Source organism: Pteropus vampyrus, unplaced genomic scaffold (genome assembly GCF_000151845.1).
Source record: "Pteropus vampyrus isolate Shadow unplaced genomic scaffold, Pvam_2.0 Scaffold22, whole genome shotgun sequence".
NCBI classification, from domain to species: domain Eukaryota; kingdom Metazoa; phylum Chordata; class Mammalia; order Chiroptera; family Pteropodidae; genus Pteropus; species Pteropus vampyrus.
In genome coordinates, this window is record NW_011888803.1 from 7,515,083 (window position 1) to 7,533,214 (window position 18,132).

The following is an 18,132-nucleotide window of genomic DNA, read 5'->3' on the forward strand; positions in this document are numbered from 1 at the left end:
GATGCTTAAATCTGGTCCATGTAATCATTATTAACACTACCATTTTACATATGAAAATGTGACTGCCATGTAATATAAAATGCCATTGGTTACTTCTCTATACGCCCTGGATATTTGGCAAACACTAAAAAATGAGAACTGAATATAACTGTTGGAGTTGATACAGGCAGGCACTTTTCCCTATGCTATTCCTTCATCTATAAAAACATCTCTATAGCTATGTCTACTATACTTACATGTGTTTCGGGAAAATAATAACACAAAACACAGCTTTAAGATAAAGAAACATGCCATAAGTTTTTCCTATGATTTCTCTGTCAATATAAACCTGGTGTATGAGCTACTTAGGATATATATTTTCCAAACTCAAGTATAGGACCCATGATCTGATATCTGAAAGTGTCCTTTGGAGGTTAAACTGGCAGTTCACTGGAATTGAGAAATTTTCTGAAAATCCAGAGACTCAAGTCAAAATAAATAGTTTTAATCTACATCATATCTGCTATCTTCAAGTGAAAAGTCTGATAACTTACTCTAGTGCCAAACTTGGACTCTAGAAAGTTTGGCTTCTCATTTTATTCTGCAACTAATCCTTAATAAATAACTTCTCTGGGTCTCATTATCTTCATCTGTAAAATAAGTGGGATTATTACATATCTTTTGTTTCTCTTCTGTTCAGAGTTCTATTCATTCATTAATTCAACAAATCTTTACTGAGCATATACTATGTGCCATTGCAGTGCGGGGTGAGGGAGACTCAAAAGTGAATGAGGCAGAGTTTCTTCCCTCAAGAAGCTTTTAGGTTATAAGGACATTAACTCATTTACAGATAATTCAAATATATAATGATAAAAGTTGTATAGATTAATGTAGAAGGCACAGTGGTGGCTCAATGGAGGGAAGTGTCAGGGAACACTTCACAGAGGAAGAAACAAATTCACCTTTTTTGTCCATTCAATGCTTTAAAATTTTTTTAATTTTCATTACTTTTAAAGACAAAGCCATACATTCATATAATATAAAATTCAAAATATACCAAAAGGTATGCTGTAAAAGTTTCCCTTCTACCCTTGTCTCCCATAGCTTCCCCCAGTCTACCCAGTTTCCCTTCTCTTGGATAACTAGGACTGCCAGTTTCTTGTATATTCTTCCAAAGATTTGAATTAGATCTTAAAAGAACAAGTACAAAATTATCAAGTGAAGAAGAAGGACAAAGGGAACAACTTGAGCCTGTGGGGGAGTTGGGGCGCATGGAGCTGCAGGACAGAACAAGAGTCAGCTCCTTGAGAGGATTTCCATGCCAAGGAGTCAGAGGCTTATCTTCAACCATTAGGACAGCCATCAGTGAATTTAGAGCAGAGTAGGTATCTGATTAAATGAATTTGGAAAGAGCACTCTGGCAGAAATGTTGAGAATGGATTGGAGAGAGGAGCGATCAGTGACAGAGACCAGTTGGGAGGCAATCGTAATAATCCAGGGGAGAACTAATGAGGACCTAAGTGAACACGGAATCAGTGGGGACCGGAAAGGGGATTAGCTCAAGTGATTAAGGAAGAGGATGGACAGTATTATTGGATCAATTTGATTCTGATGAATTTAATTTCTGTTTCCTCATCACCTAAGAATCACCTGAGTTAAATTCCAGGAATAATTAGAATGAATTATCGCCTGTATTAAACTGCCACCAGCGCACCCCATCTTGTGTTAAATGTTTATTTCAGTGACCTCGACATGTCCAAGCTTCACAAGTCAAATTTCATCACTAAATCCATATCCCCATACTGCTCTGTCATCAGAAAAACCCCTATATCTACACTCTTCTCTAAATACTCCTGTCCCCTTCTAGTTCCGAGGGAAACCTGGTTTTCCTCTGAGGACTATATTTCCTGCAGCCCTCATGAGTGGTGGCTGGTTTCTCTCACATATCATGTATCACTGGACCGGAGGGTGGTACAGGTGTTCTTGTTCCATACTTTCATTTCCAAACCATTGCCCCTTTCTCGCTCTCCCCATCAGCTGCTTTGAAGCTCATGCCATCAGACTGCACCTCCCTCCAGACCTCTTTGGGTGATTCTTCCCTATCCTGGTCACTCCCACACATTTCTTGGCAATTTTAACATCAGCTTTACTGTCTTTCCCTCCTCCATTCTTTTGTTGTCATCCTTGGTGATTTCAATGTCTACATGAATGGTCCAGCCAGTCTCATGGCCTCTACATTTCTCAACCTCTTTATCTCCAGTAATCAAATAACCTAGCCTGGATCACCTACTAAAATTCTCTGTCATAGGCAGCGTTATCACAATTAGCAGTCCCACCAGAACCATGTGGAGTAAAGGAGGAACTGTTAAGGGCCGGTTCTCTTACCAAAGAAAAATGGATGCAAGATAAATGAAAACAACAGATGCCTCTAATAAACAGGAATCTGGAAAAGTGGATGGCAGACAAATTGTAGAAGACATTATCGTAGTATATTTAGAGTATAATTTATTCTATAAGCAAAGCGGAGTTGGTAAAATAAATTTCAATGCCTTATCCAATCAACACAAAATATACTATATAAATAATAAAAATATAACTACATAAAAGAATATTTTTATAAAATATTTTTATAAAATAAAATTAAGCAAAGGACATATAAAGTAATATTTAGGAAAAGATAAAAGAAAGCTAGTTTATTTTATTTTATTTTTATTATTTTTTAAAATTTATTTTTTTTATGGTGACATTGGTTAATGAAATCTAATAAGTTTCATCTGTACACTTTAACAATAAGGCATATATATATTTACACTGTGTGTTCACCTCCCATAGTTAGATTTCTTTGTCACCACATATTTGACCCCTTTAACCCCGTCTACCTCCCTTCTCCCCTAACCCCCTACCCTCTGGTAACCACTAGTCTAAGTCCATGTCCATGAGTCTCTGTTTGTTTGTCCTGTTCATTTGTTGCTTTTAGGTTTATATAAAAGGAATATAATTTAAATGTAGCAAATCAGCAACACATGAGACACATATCTAATCAGAAAAATACAATTAATACCCTTAGACTTTTCATTTTCATAAGAAATAAAACTTTAACTCACTTTCAATTTAACATACTTTCTGAAAACAATATAGGAAATAGAAACACGCTAAAATATTCAAACAAACATAAACTTAAGGAAGAAAAATAAGCATTTGAAGTTTTATCTGTACGGAAAGTTTTGTTATATCATTTGTTTAGTCTAAGAATAATTGTTAATAATAAAATATCTTCTTTTCTCAGCTAAACAAAACAAAGCAAAACAAACAAACACAATAAAAGAGGAAAATCCATGAGGTTTTGAGGTGCTAAAGTTCTTAGAACTGTTGTTAGCATTTAAAAAAGATGACAAACTATTTATAATCTCAACATTTTCAGAATTCAGCATATTTAAATGCTGCTACCTGATTTTACAAGCCAAAAGATTTAAGCTAGAACAGTAAGCATATGGATAGAATAATCAAACCCAGACCAGATGGCTCTTTAATGCTTTTTAAGTAGGCTGGTGGTAACATGGTGTTATCTAAGAACCCGAAAAAAGCACTTCAAAAATATCTCCCTTATTCAAGAGTCTTGGTGCATGAAACTCCACCTTTAGCAATTGAGGAAGGTAGAAGATGTATGTTGCTTTTGCCTGCCCAGCAACTATTTCTCCTTCTGGTTACAACATCCTGGTTTCCTTAGGCAAGTACCTCTCCCCAGCTCTCCTTGAAGCTGTTAAGTGGATTTGATTCTGACCTTAAGTCTGGAGGTGGGCATGAGACCCAGTACTGACCCAGGAAATTACTGCATCCCTTTGGCCACAGTACTTGCTTGAAGAACAGACATATAACCCAATAAGATTCATTTGTGGGATTTTGGATGGAGAGTCGAGAAAGAGACGGTACCTCTTCCCCATGGGAGGCTAGGTGTGCGAGTGCTATATGCCTGGCATGCTTGGGGCCATTCCTCCTTCTCTTCTCCACCTCCCCCATCCTCTCACTTAGACCAACCACTACTGTGCTGGGTTTGGGGAATGCCTTTGCAGACTCTTGCAAACCAACACTGCTCTCTGTTGACTTTTTTCAGCTCTTTGAGATACCATACAATGATTTAATGATGTCTATAAAGTATTGACTTCCATATTTCCCACACAAATCCCAGAAGACATGTTCTAGGAGAACCATGTTAACCTACACAAATGTGTGGTATTAATATTATTGCCAAAATTCAGACAAGGGTAGGGGTGGGGAGGACAGATCTCCATTTATAAGGAATCACTTGAATTTTCTTTTTTAGATCTAGCCTCTTAGGAACTACATGGACACGTGCGTTTTCTAATTACAAAAATAAAATATAAATGTTGAGTTTACTGTATATACAATAAAGATATCCTAGATATTGCTATAACCTTATAGTGTTATAGTAAAGAAGGACCTCTGAAATGGATCCATTCTCTTTGGCTCGTAGAAGTCTTCCATAGTGACTAACAAAATGCCAGCGATGAGGAGAAACACTTAGTAAGATTATTCCTCTGAATTTATTTCCCATCTCCCTCATTTCTGAATTGGGCAAGGTTCCAGAAGAAACTGTCTGCAGAGTAAGGGGAGATGGCTGAGCAATAGGCCCATCTGATAAATGTAAACTGACCTGAATTTGTGTATGTGTTCTGCTGCTTCCATTCTAAACCTTCCTCCAAAATCATCACTTACTGTCTGTCTACAGTGAGACAGAGGGACACTGTGTGACAGACAATATCCTAGATCGGGGATATAGCAACAAAAAATACAGATGTGATCCTTCTCTCATGGAGCTTATACTTGCAACTGAATGAGACAAAAACAAACAAATTAATCAACAGCGTAACTTCAGGCGGCATTAGGAATATAAAGAAAAGAAAAGAAAGTATGTGACAGACAGTGATAGGCAAATGGGATGCCTTAGCTGGGATGGTCATTCAAAAATTTCAGGACAGAGCACTCTAGGCAGAGGAAACAAATGCGAAGGCCCTGAAGCCAGAACGAGTTTGGTGTGTTTGAAGCACAGACGATCAGTGAGAGAGTATGTGTTAATTTCCTATTGCTGCTGTGACAAAGTACCAGAAACTTAGCGACTTAAAACAACATACCTGTATTATCTTACAGTTCTGTAGATCAGAAATCCAACATGAGTTTCACTGAGATGAAATCAAGGTGTCAACAGGGCCACACACCCTCTGCAGGCTTTAGTGAGAATCAGGTTCCTTGCCTTTTCTAGCTTCTAGAGGCTGCCTGCATTCCTTGGCTTATGGCCCTTCCCTCCATCTCCAAAGCCAGCAGCCTAGCAAATTCACATTTCTCTGTGACTATCCCTGCCCGCCACCCCACTGCCTCCATCTTTTCCTTGTAAGGACCCTTGTGACTACATCCGGCCCACTCAGATAATCTAGGATAATCTTCCAAAAGGCCATGCCCACCTCAAATTCCTTAACCTAATTAAATCTGTAAAGTCTCCTTCACCATGTAAGGTAATAATTTCACAGGTTTTAGGAATTAGAACATAGACCCTTTTAAGAGGCCATTATTCTGACTACCACAGAGTAAGTAAAGGAGGAAAGAAAGTGGTGGAGAGTTTGAGCTTTAGTGGGCCAAGTGGAATGGGAAGCCATCAGGGCAGGGACCTATTCTAAGTTTTACCAAGATTACTCGTAATATTGTGTAGAAAATGGAAGTGGTGTTGCCAGAGTGAAAACAAGACCAATTAGGAGTCTACTGCAGTAGTCTAGGAGAGAGATGATAGGGGCACATAGACTTGGGGGGAGCTACTTCCGTTCTTTGTGGCTCAGAAGACTTACCATATAGTTAATGTTGCAGTGCCGTGTTGAGTTAGCAGCAATGGGTGCAAAAGATTCAGTACAATACTTAATTCCAAATAGTGCTCAATAAATACTATTATTTTCATTATACTTTAACTTTTAATTAAAAAACAACAACAACAACAGAGCATTTAAGTAGTAGAAGGAATCTTACAGATTAGGAAAATGAAGCCCAGTGAGAAGAAGCAATTTGCCCAAGGGATACCCTCTAAGTTAGCAGATAGATATCAAGCAGTGCACCAAAGGGAAGTAAGAAGAAAGTCATTTCTTGTCATCCTTACAGGAACCAGAAAAGGCAGCTTGGAGATCACTGGGAAGCAACGGGACGGGCACAGGGACACTGACACTGTGAAGCACGTAGGTTCTGTGGTGGGGGCTGATGAGAGGATCAAAAGACCTACTTTCAAATCCTATTGCTTATTGACTATGTGATTTTAGACAAGTCATTTAATCTCTCTTTACTTTATTTATTTCTCTTAAAAAAATGGGCATAATATCACACTCCACAAAGTTGTCTTGAAGTTAAAATAAGATAGCGCATTTTGTAAACTGCTAAGGCCATAAAGTTCAGTATTATTATGCCTCTCCTCTCAAGCAGCCTACTTTCCATTTCCCTCCAATCTAAAAGCATGGGGCATATTTATCTGTTGTTGTAGAGCAAATATCATCTTTTCGCAAGGGTTTTAGATTGAGTGACAACCTTCCGATGTCCCTGTCTACATAATGGATCCAGCAATGTTCACCAATTTCTGTTTCTTAGCACATCAGTATTTTCCTTCAAAAGCTGACATTCAGACATAAAATGTGCTTTCTCTGATAATATAGCTCTGGATTTTCATTTCTCCAAACTTTTTTCTGCTTGCAAATTCATTTATTGTAAACTAGAACTCAGATGCAATAAAAATAACTGTACTCTCCAAAAAGATAAAATAGATTTGAAGCTACGTGCAACTGGGAATTATTTATAACAAAGCCAGTTTAAGAATGCATTTAGCTGACTAGCATATACATGTCCCACATAACAGAGTTTGGAGAGGCTTTAAAGAGCATTAGAGATGACAGAATTTTGAGGCCAAATGAATGAATACAGTAAGTCGATGCTATTATCACCCGAAGGCCAAATCTAAAATAATAACAGTATCTTCCAGCATTCACACGAGGAGCTACAATGACAGTTTGTGGATAGCTTATCTGATTGTTAAACTGCAACTACCCGCTCTGAATACAACACAACACCCTCCCTCACTCTTTGTTATCGAAGGTTCTCAGCTGTGAGTATATCAAATGCTGTCTAGAATCAGGCCCACCTTCTCCCAGGGGAGGGTCCACTGTCTGTCTTGCTACAGAGGCCTGAATGGAAAGAAAGCATCCATCCAATATGTCTAATCAGATGAAAGCCTGTTGTTCCCTGAGGAATGACCTCAATCCCTCAGTGAATGGAGAACAGATTAGCATATCGCAGATCCCAGGGCGCCAGGTATTGTCTGGTAAACAAGGAGAAATTAGGAAGGAACACAGGAGCAGGACACAAAAGCTGAGACAAATTAATGCTTTATGTGTGGTAATGTTTTTCTTTGTTTAAATACAGATTTTTGAGACAAGTGGAGAGTCATCTGTAAATAAATATCTGGTTAGACTCAATGTGGGGTGGAAGGATGCAATGCTCTTTCAATAGAACAAAGTGAGAGTTAGATTTCACAGGTGAAAGCTTTAGAATCATAGAAAATAAAGATGATTTCCTCCTACCATCAAACATTGTTTTGTTTCTAGCAGGGCTCTATTATACTGTAGATATACGTATAGCTGAAAGGATGGAGTCAAGAGACCAAAGATTAGCAACAACTACAGAAATCAACGGTGGTCAGGAGAACATGCTAAATGATTAGATGAAGAGCAGCAAAATCCAGAACGTGGGAAAATCTATAAGATAAATGATATGGATTGTCCAATAAATAAAATACAAGGAAAAAAAAAATAAAAAGAGGAAAGGAAAACCTAAACAATACAAGAGACATAAGAGACAGATCATCCAAATGCAATGTGTGGACCTTGTTTGGATCTTGATTTAAATAAACAAGTGTTAAAAAAAATCTATGAGATAATTGAGGATATTTGAACACTGACTATTTAATGAAATGACTATTTAATGAAATGGAGCCTTATTTTTTTAGAGATAGGTACTGAATCTATATAAATAAAATGATATGATGTCTAAGATTTGGTTCAAAATATGAAACATTATTATTTGATTATTTTTCTATGGTTAGTAATTACTAAGGCTGGGAGATGGGTACATGGGAATTCTTTATACTATCCTCTCTACTTTTGTATGTTAGAATTTATTTATAATAAAAAGGTTTTTTTAATGACCAGGCTCTGAATAATAAAACAAATTATTCTTGTCAAAAATACACTATAGTACTTCTAATGTTCTTATATAAGGGCACAGTAAAAGTCAAATCAAAGTTTATAAGCATAGAAGCTCTTTTCTAAGTGAATTAATACAATATAGCACGTTAATACACATAACGACGTTGGAAACACTACATGATGAGTGTTCAATAAATGTTGAAAACAGTTCTATTTTCTTAACTGTAGTGAATCTAAATCTTAGCCTACAAATGCAAATGTATAAGAAACAGAACTTTATTTTTCTACAACTGAACATGATCCCTTTTCAATCCCATTTTCTACTAGGGTGGTAGAAAAAAACCTCAGTCGATTCTAAGATCCTCTCAAACTTTTACCTATAATTATATCTAAATTTCAGAGGTATCTGGAGATCAGGTGTTGGAGTTGGGGGCATTAGGGAAGAGTCTATCTAATCCTCAATGTCTTCTGTTCACATTTACCACCTGCTGGGGCATCCATCATCCATACGATCCGCTCACCTTTATGTTCTCTCTTTTTCTCACCTTCGGGTTGGGTAGGTCTCTAACCTACCTGTAGGTCAGTCTCAGGCCCTTGGGGCTCATATTGTTGCTCCCGTCACAGTGGGCCGTCTATGAGACTCTTCAAGGCTATTTCTTCTCTGAGGTTTTTCTATTTTTTGAAGCTCTGCCTGGGAGATAAGACTCTGATATCTTCTTTGGAATCTCATAGACCTAGTTGGGGGTTTTGCCCAGCTTCATCCCCCTCCTCTGCTCCTCATTCCGGGCTGAGCCCAGGAGCTGGTGCAGGACCTCCTTTCCTTGTGATCTACCAAAACAATTTCCTGTGCATCTATCATTTTCCCTTGAAACTGCCTTCTCTTTCATGCTTGGGAGCCCTTGTTCTTACTCAGCTATATTCCCTCACCTAATTTTCTGTGCCCCTTTAAAACTCAAGTGCTGGAAAAAGGTGGCTTTTTCTCTGCTTTCTCCTATGATATTTCTTCCTGAGGCAATGATTAGAGAAAGAGTAGCTGACTAAACGGGAAAAGGAAATGATGGGGGAATATGTCCCTAAGAATTTCAGCTATTTTTCCTTTCATTCCAACAATGCGCGAATGGAAAAAGTACACAGCTGAGTTACTTAACCTTTCAAATTTCCATAATTAGTTAAGACAGCCTTGGCTATGTTTCAGAGCATCCAGAATGAAGATCACACTGAGTCTCTGCCCTCGACCCAGTTCCCAAAAGACCAGACGAACTTTCCAATGTGGGCTTACAGAGGACCAACGGAGTTCCCCTCTTCCATATTCTCCAAAAAGACATAAAGTCGATGCCAATAGAATTGGTAAAAGTGAATAAGCTCGGATCAAGAGAAATGTGGCCACATAACATTCCCTAATTGCCACACTTCAAATTTTAGGTAGAAATTCACATTTCAGGAAAGCCTTTGTTTTTGAAAGACAAAATAGAAGCTAGTAAAGTTAAGTTTTGTGCTTTTAGTTCTGAGTCATCCCATTCTGTTGTACATTTGGAAATCATGTCATGCTGGTGGCTTCATTATCTATCCGGTCATGCATTCAGTAAATATTTCTGAGTATCTATGTGCCAGGTACTGTGCTAGGAACCCAGTCAAAACTGAAGGTGAGGATGTTTGGTCCTTCTTCAATGTTTTGGGCTTTATTTCCTAATTCAACTTGACCAGTCTATGAGTCTGAATTTAAAAAAACATTAAATCAGGGTTTTTGCCAGAAATATTAGTTATTATAGGCTAGGGAATGTGTAATTAGGAGATGTATGACTAAGGAAAAAAAAACGTTAAAAATGGCTTTCAGCTAAGTAAGCGGAGAATCAAATGAAAAGGCCCTTTGTTTGCGTGTAACTGTTCGAATAGAGCAGGGTGATGAGGGTGCATTGTGCCATCTGAGCATCAGGTTAAATGTCACTGTGTTATTACTGGTCTGATGAATTTTAAAAGTATCATTCTAACACAAATCTGGTGAGCAACAAAGATAAAGAAATTCTGCTGCCGCAGCTGAAAACGTTACCACTGCCAAGGCACTTTCTAAACCAGCATACGTGCAGACTGGATTACAAGCTGGGTCCATTAGAAACTCCCTCCTCAAAACAAACATCTCTTTGAATTTGTAGTTCTTAGCCCTAGTTAAAGGCCAAGAGAAAAAACACTAATTGTAATCTAACAACTAAGGGACCAAAAGGTCATGTATTCACTTTACTTCATAGTTTCACACATTCCCAGAATTTCTAGCTCACTGAAAGTAAAGAAACTGTTACTTTTTTCTTACACATCATGCATTTTCTCTACTAATATGTAAAGTTGAACTTCGTTAAATTTCAATGAATTCGTGATAATTATGGAGCCAATTGAATAAGGTCATTGGTTTTTTAAAAAGACCCTCTTATAGAAATTACTAGTTTTTGTTTTCTTGCTGCTATTTTTCAAATAGTTAAGGGGTCAAAGCTATTTCTATATGAAACTTAAACAAAGTGGATATTCAGGTGAGATTTCCTCTGGGGATTAGTGACTTCGAACATTATATACATATATACAAGAAAAAAGACCCTTTCTCAAATACTTAAACTATTATATAATACTTAAACTATTATATAACTATTATCTACGCAAACTCATTTTTGAGACAAAAGCTATGTATATGCAAATTTCCATAGGAAAAGGTATAAATGAAAAAAGAAACAGCTTCTTTGACTAAGCCATAAAGCACCTCTCTATGGTATGTGTAACTTCTTGGTGGAACCATGTTCCCGGCTGTACCAGTGGAACCACAGACCTTCTTACAGACGGAAGAGGGTTTGCTGACTCAGGGTTTTCCTCTCTCCCTCAAATTAGGCGCCCTGCCACAAAGTCCCAGGTCTTCATTGCAGATCAAACTAGGTCATTCTTAGGCGACTCTATACAGTGTTGGTAATAAACACTATGATATAACTGTAGCTTTCAATCCATTGATTAAATTGCAATAGATTATTTTGTTTTCTGCTTTTCCAATTAGCCCAATGCCCAGACTTGCTATGGCTTTCTTCCATTTGGGGCAATTGGCTATTCTTTCCCTGAAAAAGCAGTAAAACTGCCTCTAGCTTTATCTTCTTCATGTTTTTGACACATAGTTATGAACAGCTAATGAAAGTGATCTTAGAGAGTTTAAATTCAGAATTGGAAACTCCTCTTTTAGGGTTTCCAGGCTTAAGTGGAGAAGGATTAGACTTTAAGACTTTCTCCTTTCTACCGAATCTATTTATAGGGCCAGAGAAGGTCTAGCATAGAAAACGTTTTCAAATATATGCACTATGAATATCTTTCCCTGTCTTTGTAAACTGATGGAGCACCCAAATCCCCATTTATATCAAACCCCATGATGAATATGACCTTACTTGTTTGTGTCTTCATCACCTGCAGTTCCTACATCTTCTCAGTGTAGTTGGTTGGTGGTTTTCTCATACTGCTTTAGGATGGGTGATGCACAGGAAGCCACGTTGTGCAGCTGGAATTAGAAATCCTGGCCACATGAAGGTTTACTCTAGACTCTTTTCTCATCATCCATATGGAAGTAATCAGATACCCCTATCTTCCACACATGCTGAAATGCCACAGAGTGCCACCTGGTCTCTTTTGTACTAGTCAATTTGAATAGCATGGCTAAGTGGTATGAAGTCAGCCAACTTGATCCATTGCTGAGGCTGAGGGTAGTGTAATTACTGTTCTTCTCTTCTCCATGCTTGTCATTGCATTAGATCCTGCCAAAGTTCAAATGAATTAAGAAATAAGATACAAGAAATGCAAAAATGGCTTTAGACTTGTAGCAAAACAGACTTGCCAAAAATCCCTCATTTTGTAAAAGATATGTTTACCAAGTCACAGACTCAAATATGCAAGCTTGGGCTTCTGCAACAGGAACAAGCCCTGTAACTTATAACATACAGGAGAATTGACAGACAGACCCTTTAGAAGCTGGCAGCTCAAAAGAAAAGAGAGAGAAAGAAATTGGGTCAGGTATGCTCAGTTTCATCATCAAATTCACTGATTAGGTAAATATTCCTCCTCTGAGGAGGAGGTAGTAAAGGGCAGATGGAAATTTGTGTTCTTTTCTTCTGGACGGTGGAGTGGAAAATTCTTTCCCTCTATGGGCACATGAACAGTGAGGACTACGCATTCACCCTAGCACAATTATAAAACCTGGAAGAGTTGAAGGAAGAGAGCAGACAAATTTGCTTGTACTGTTCAGGCTACTCTTGCCAAGATGGGCATGGCTGGGCCTTATGGGTAAGAAAGGTGGCAGAGCCACAAATGGACGCTCTCCAGCATTCTTCCTGGCCAGTGGTGCCTTGGCAATGACTAGATGTCTTTCCTTCTTCCTCCTTCTTCTGTGTTAGATTTTGGACTGCATAGGCCAAGATGACTCTTTCTCAATGAATAATCTCTAGCTTTAGAGGGCATGTTACCATCTCAGTGCTAACTCTTTCACTCCTACCCCACTGTGACTCAATAATATCTGGAGTAAATACTGCACCCCTGACCAAACTTGATGATGGACTGTTGCCAAGATGGCCAGGGGAAGAAGGTCTGAACTCCTGCCCTGGCCCTGCCCTTTCTTGATGTTGCTAGAATTAACCTAAACTGAAAAAATAAAATAACCGTTTTAGTTTAACCTATACAATCCTGTGAATCTCCTTATCCAAACATCATTCGTGTTTTCTTAAGAACAAGAAGTAGTTTCTCTTTTTGAAAGAAAAAAATTAAAAACTGAGGAGAACATATTTTCAGAGAAGCAAATTATGCTTGTAACCTCAACTGTTGAGGACTTTTGCTTGTAATGTTTTTATCCGAATGATGCTGGCCTTAAATGCGTTGGGAAGCATTTCCTCCTCTTCTATATTCTGGTAGAGATTGTGTAGAGTTATTATTATTTCTTTCTTAAATATTCAATATAATTCACCATAGGCACTGCCTCATATTTCTTATTTCTTGTCCAAGCTTCACCTCAGTAAGGCTGACAGATAAAATACAGAATTCCAGGTTGAATTTTAGATAAACAATAGTTTGTAAATATAAATTTGTCCTATGCAATATTAGAGCCAAACTTACATTAAAATATCAGTCATCTTTTATCTGAAATTCAAATTTAACTTACTCAAGAGTATTAAAAACATATATTCACATAGAAACTTGTACTGGAACGTTCAAAGTAGCATATTCTTAACCAAACAGTGGAAGCAACCCAAATGTCTATCAACCAGTGAATAGGTAAACAAAATGTGGCATAGCCATACACTGGAATTTTATCAGCCATAAAAAGAAATAAAGTACTGGCTCATGCTATAACATGAACCAACCTTAAAAATGTTATGCTAAGGTGAAAGAAGCCAGACATAAAAGGCCACATATTATATGATTTATATAAAATTTCCAGAATAAGAAAGTTCATGAAGAGATTACTATTGCCAGGGGCTGGAGGAAGAGGAAATGGAGAGTGATTGCTATTGGGTATGGGATTTCTTTCAGAGGTGATGAAAAGATTCTGGAATGAAATAGTGGTAATGGTCACACAACTTTGTGAATATACTGAAACTATTGCATTTAAAAGGTTGAATTTCCTCTCTCTCTCTCTCTCTCTCTCTCTCTCTCTCTCTCTCTCTCTCTCTCTCTCTCTTTCGGCATCATCCTGTATTATTTGCTAAATGTTGGTGCATCTGATCGGTGAAGCCCAAGTTATATTCCTCTGTACTTCAGCTGCAAGAGAATTTGGAAACTTTTGCCTTGGGACTTATAATGTGGAAAACTATCAAAATTTAGAGAGGATTTTTTGAAATATGTTGAACAGCCTCAAACGGCAGATGTTTACTACAGATTCTGAAGTAAAAAAAAAAATGCCTGGGTTTGAATGTCATGTTCACCACTTACCAGCTGTGTGAGTAGAGAAGTTTATATAACCATCTGTGTTTCAGTTTTCTCATACATAAAGTTTGTCATCACTGGTTTAATTGTTTCCTAACTGGTCTCCCTGTTTACCTCGGCAGTCTCCCCTGTAGTCTCTTCAACAGGACAGCCAGAGTGATTCTTTTAAAACGTAAGTTAGACTTCCTCAATTCTTTGCTCAAAATTCTTCACTGGTTTCCCAGATTACTTGGAATAAATCACAGGGACTCATACTAGGGAGAAACTTCTGGAAGTGGAATCAAAGTTGAGCAGGACAAGGACAATGAGATAAAGAGGTATAGATAAAAGTAGTGGAAGGAAACAGCCAGGAGATCTCAGAAAACAAATCATCATATTTTCTAAACCTTACATGAAAAAACAAGTAAACAAAGAAACAAACAAACAGAAGAGGGATCTCTGTGATGTTAGAAAGCTACTTTGAACTAATTTTAAATAAAAATGAGCCTACAGAAAGGAATCAAGATCAAAGCAAAGTTATAAGTACAAAGAGAATAAGAAATAGAATCATACTCAGCACTCAATAAAGCACACAAGAAAGGTAGTCCCTTTAAAATAAATTAAAATTGTAACATGTATATTACTTCAAAACAAGCTAAAATATATTAAGAAAGTAATACAAAACATGACAGTAAAACAAAAATTACAATTAGTAAAACACAAAAATGAGATGACAGAGCTAAAAAAGCAATATAATAAATAAAAATTTTAGATATGAAGTCTAAACCAGAAAGAACAGAGAAGCAAAAAAAAAAAAACCTATAATAAATAATGTCTTCTAAAAAGTTGAAAATGAAAAAAAGAAAAATGTTAAAAATCTAAAAGTTAAGGAGAGAAAATTCAAATACTGAAAATAGGCAAAAAAAAAAAAAAAAAGATCTGTACAGTTAATAGGAGCCACTGAAGGAAAAAAACAATGCAAGAGAAGAAATACTAAAAACTATAAGAAAAAAATTCTTAAAATAAAAACGATTTGACAGTATCTATTGAAAAAGCACGTCATTTAACATAGAATACCGACCCAGGGCAACAAACATGGTATGTACAATTACTACATTAAGAAGGGTGAAAAAATTTTTTTAAAAACCTTCAGACATCTAGGCAAAAATAGTAAGTGCCTTATAACAGAATGAAAATTAGATTATCTTCAGACTTTTCAACAACTACTTCATGCCATAAGAACTTTGAGTAACATATTTAAGATACTAAGAGAAAGAAAATGTGAGCAACAATTTTATATTCAGCAAAATGTTTTCCAAGTACAAAAGGTACAACCTGTTATCAACATACAAAAACCCAGAGAATACTGTTCACCTGAGCCCTTCCTCAGGCAGCCAAAATACTGCGAGAGGCAATGACATGTGGATGGTGGTGAGTACTGAAGATATAGTTGCCTGTAGATTTAAGACTAAATGAGGGCTAAACAGGGAGAGCATCATATGTTATGGCTATATGTCTGACAACGTAGATATAAAGGGGAAAAGGAGAATGGAAATAACATTTGCAAGAAAAAATTTTAACTGTCTTAAGTAATCATCATTGGTGATGATAGTGTTGGTATTGTTATTCTGAAACTGTAGCATGCGATAAAGCAAGTGAATAATTATGAGGTTATCATCTACTGTGTTCTTGAGGACCAGAATTGTCATATGAAATAAAAGAGTTCTGAAATTTGTTATCTTGACATTAAAATGGAAAATGTCAATATGAACATATGAAGCATTAAAAAAACAAATATGTATGTGTATCCATATCTATATCTGTCTACTGAAAAGCTCTAGAAACAAGGACCAACCCAGGTACCATGAACACCCTCTGTGCCCAGATTGCGGTTTTGACATAGGATTTCAGGAAACCAGGGCTTTTTGTTCTTGGAGAACTGGCTGATTTCAGATGTTGAGCAGAAAATGTATAAAATGAGCATGGAACATCTTATCATTCCAGATAGTAAGAAAGCTGTCCAAGAGTATAGGATCATGCCAGAAAGACTCGGAAACAACTTGAAGAGTTTCCTGCTGGCCAGAGAGTAATTTAAGCTTCAGAAATGATAACTACCATGGGCTACAACACAGAAAATATGTTTGAATTGATAAGTTTATAATAATATTTTCAAATATAAAAATAATTGGTCATCTTTGAAACTGGTCATCTTGAAAACTAGTAAATAAATGGAAAGAAGCAAACATTTATCCTAACTTTCCTGTATGAAGTTTACCATGTGTAACCAAATAGTAGAGAAGGAAAGCATCTCTTTATAAAATTATTCTAGTTGATAAATAAAAAGTAAATTCCATCATTCGAATATCACTGATTTGCAGTCACTCAGGAGTTAACTAGGAAATGAACATCGATGGTTGCTAACATCATTAAAAAGAGCCATACAATCATTATGTGCCTCCCAGTGAAAAAACACACACCTATATTCTTGCCAAAGGAATAGAACCTGATGCTGGTCAAGTCTCCAGATTCGGCATTCAATCTGCAAGAAACACAGAGGACAGTAAACTTACTGAATGTACTATAAAGATGCAATACGCAAAATCATAACTGTAGAAAATTTCACAGGTCAGTTATTCTCAAATTGTGGTCCTATATCAGCCAGACATATAACCTGGGAACTTGCTAGAGTTGCAAATTTCCAGGCCCTATCCTGACCTGTTGAATCAGAAACTCCAGAAGTAAGGTCTAGCAATCTGTATTTTAATGAACTCTCCAGGTGACTCTGATGTAGGCTGAGGTTTGAGAAACTCTGCTAAAGGTCAAATGTCCAGGACTCTTCAATAGAAGAGAAATGTAAGGAAAAAAAAAAAAAAAAGATTGGAAGAGAGACCTATAAATTAAAACAGATATATCAAATTTTTTAAAACCAGAAACACTAAATCATAGCATCTAAGGATGTGCACTTGGGCGAAAAACCATAAAAAACCATAAGGAAGTTATTAGTTCAAAGTCAAGAGAGCGGTTACTTTTGGAGAAATGTAGATTATGACTTAGCTTAAGTCAGAGCATATGGAAGGATCTCCCGAGTGCTGGCAAGCTTTTATTTTTTGACATGGCTGGTGATTATAAGGGTGTTTGGCTGATAATACTTCACTAGGCTATCTATTTGTTTTGTGTGGTTTTCTGTATTTTTATTTTATTTCACAATTAAAAGTTATGAGAAATTACTGTTGGTTGAATGACATTATTTAAATCTTTTGGGCCTTAGCTTCTCTGCCTGAGCTGTGAAGATATAGCTTCACACTCAGGAATTTTACTTTACAACTCAAATAATGTTGACCTTATAGTAGTTATTTGTCACGGTAATGGGAAATGACTGCATGCATTATAGTTCTCCAAGCCAGTGCTTAAATCATGTTTGGGGAGTTAAGAGAGCAGAGAGGACTGGCTTTATTTTGACAATAATTGCCTCTGCACTCCCATTTTTTCTTTACAACTGCCTGGGAGATAAATACACTCTCTCACAGGAGCCATTAAAAAAAGAGGAGAAAGGTTTAAGAGCGGGATCCTTTGAGGCAGTTAAGACCTTGCTTTTTCTTTCTCTGAAGGTGTATGTTTTATTTGTTTGTCTGTTTGTTTTTAACACCGACAGTGCCTGGTATTCCTAGGTGATCTCCCATCCAAGTACTAACCAGGCCGGAACCTGCTTAGCTTCCAAGATCAGACGAGATTGGGCACATTCAGGGTGGCATGACTGTAGACCTTGAAGGTGTTTGTTTACAATCACTATCACACTATCCTGCTTGAGACTGGATCGTCATCACACAGGCACAACCTGCTGTGAACTATCACGTGATTCGAGGCCTAATGGTTTCTTTCAGCTCAAATAAAGGAGAGGCTTAGCAAGGAGGCTTAAGTGATGCTGCATGACTGGGGAAGAGTAAACCAGGGCAGGAGGTGTCAAGAGCTTCATGGACTGGCTTTGTTCCTGACTGACAGT

The 18,132-nt window shown here is 37.2% G+C and overlaps 1 pseudogene; it reads right to left on the reverse strand.

Moving 5' to 3' along the window:
• Window positions 1-17,775: 17,775 nt before the first annotated feature.
• On the reverse strand, window positions 17,776-17,894 carry LOC111736810 (annotated as a pseudogene).
• Window positions 17,895-18,132: the final 238 nt, after the last annotated feature.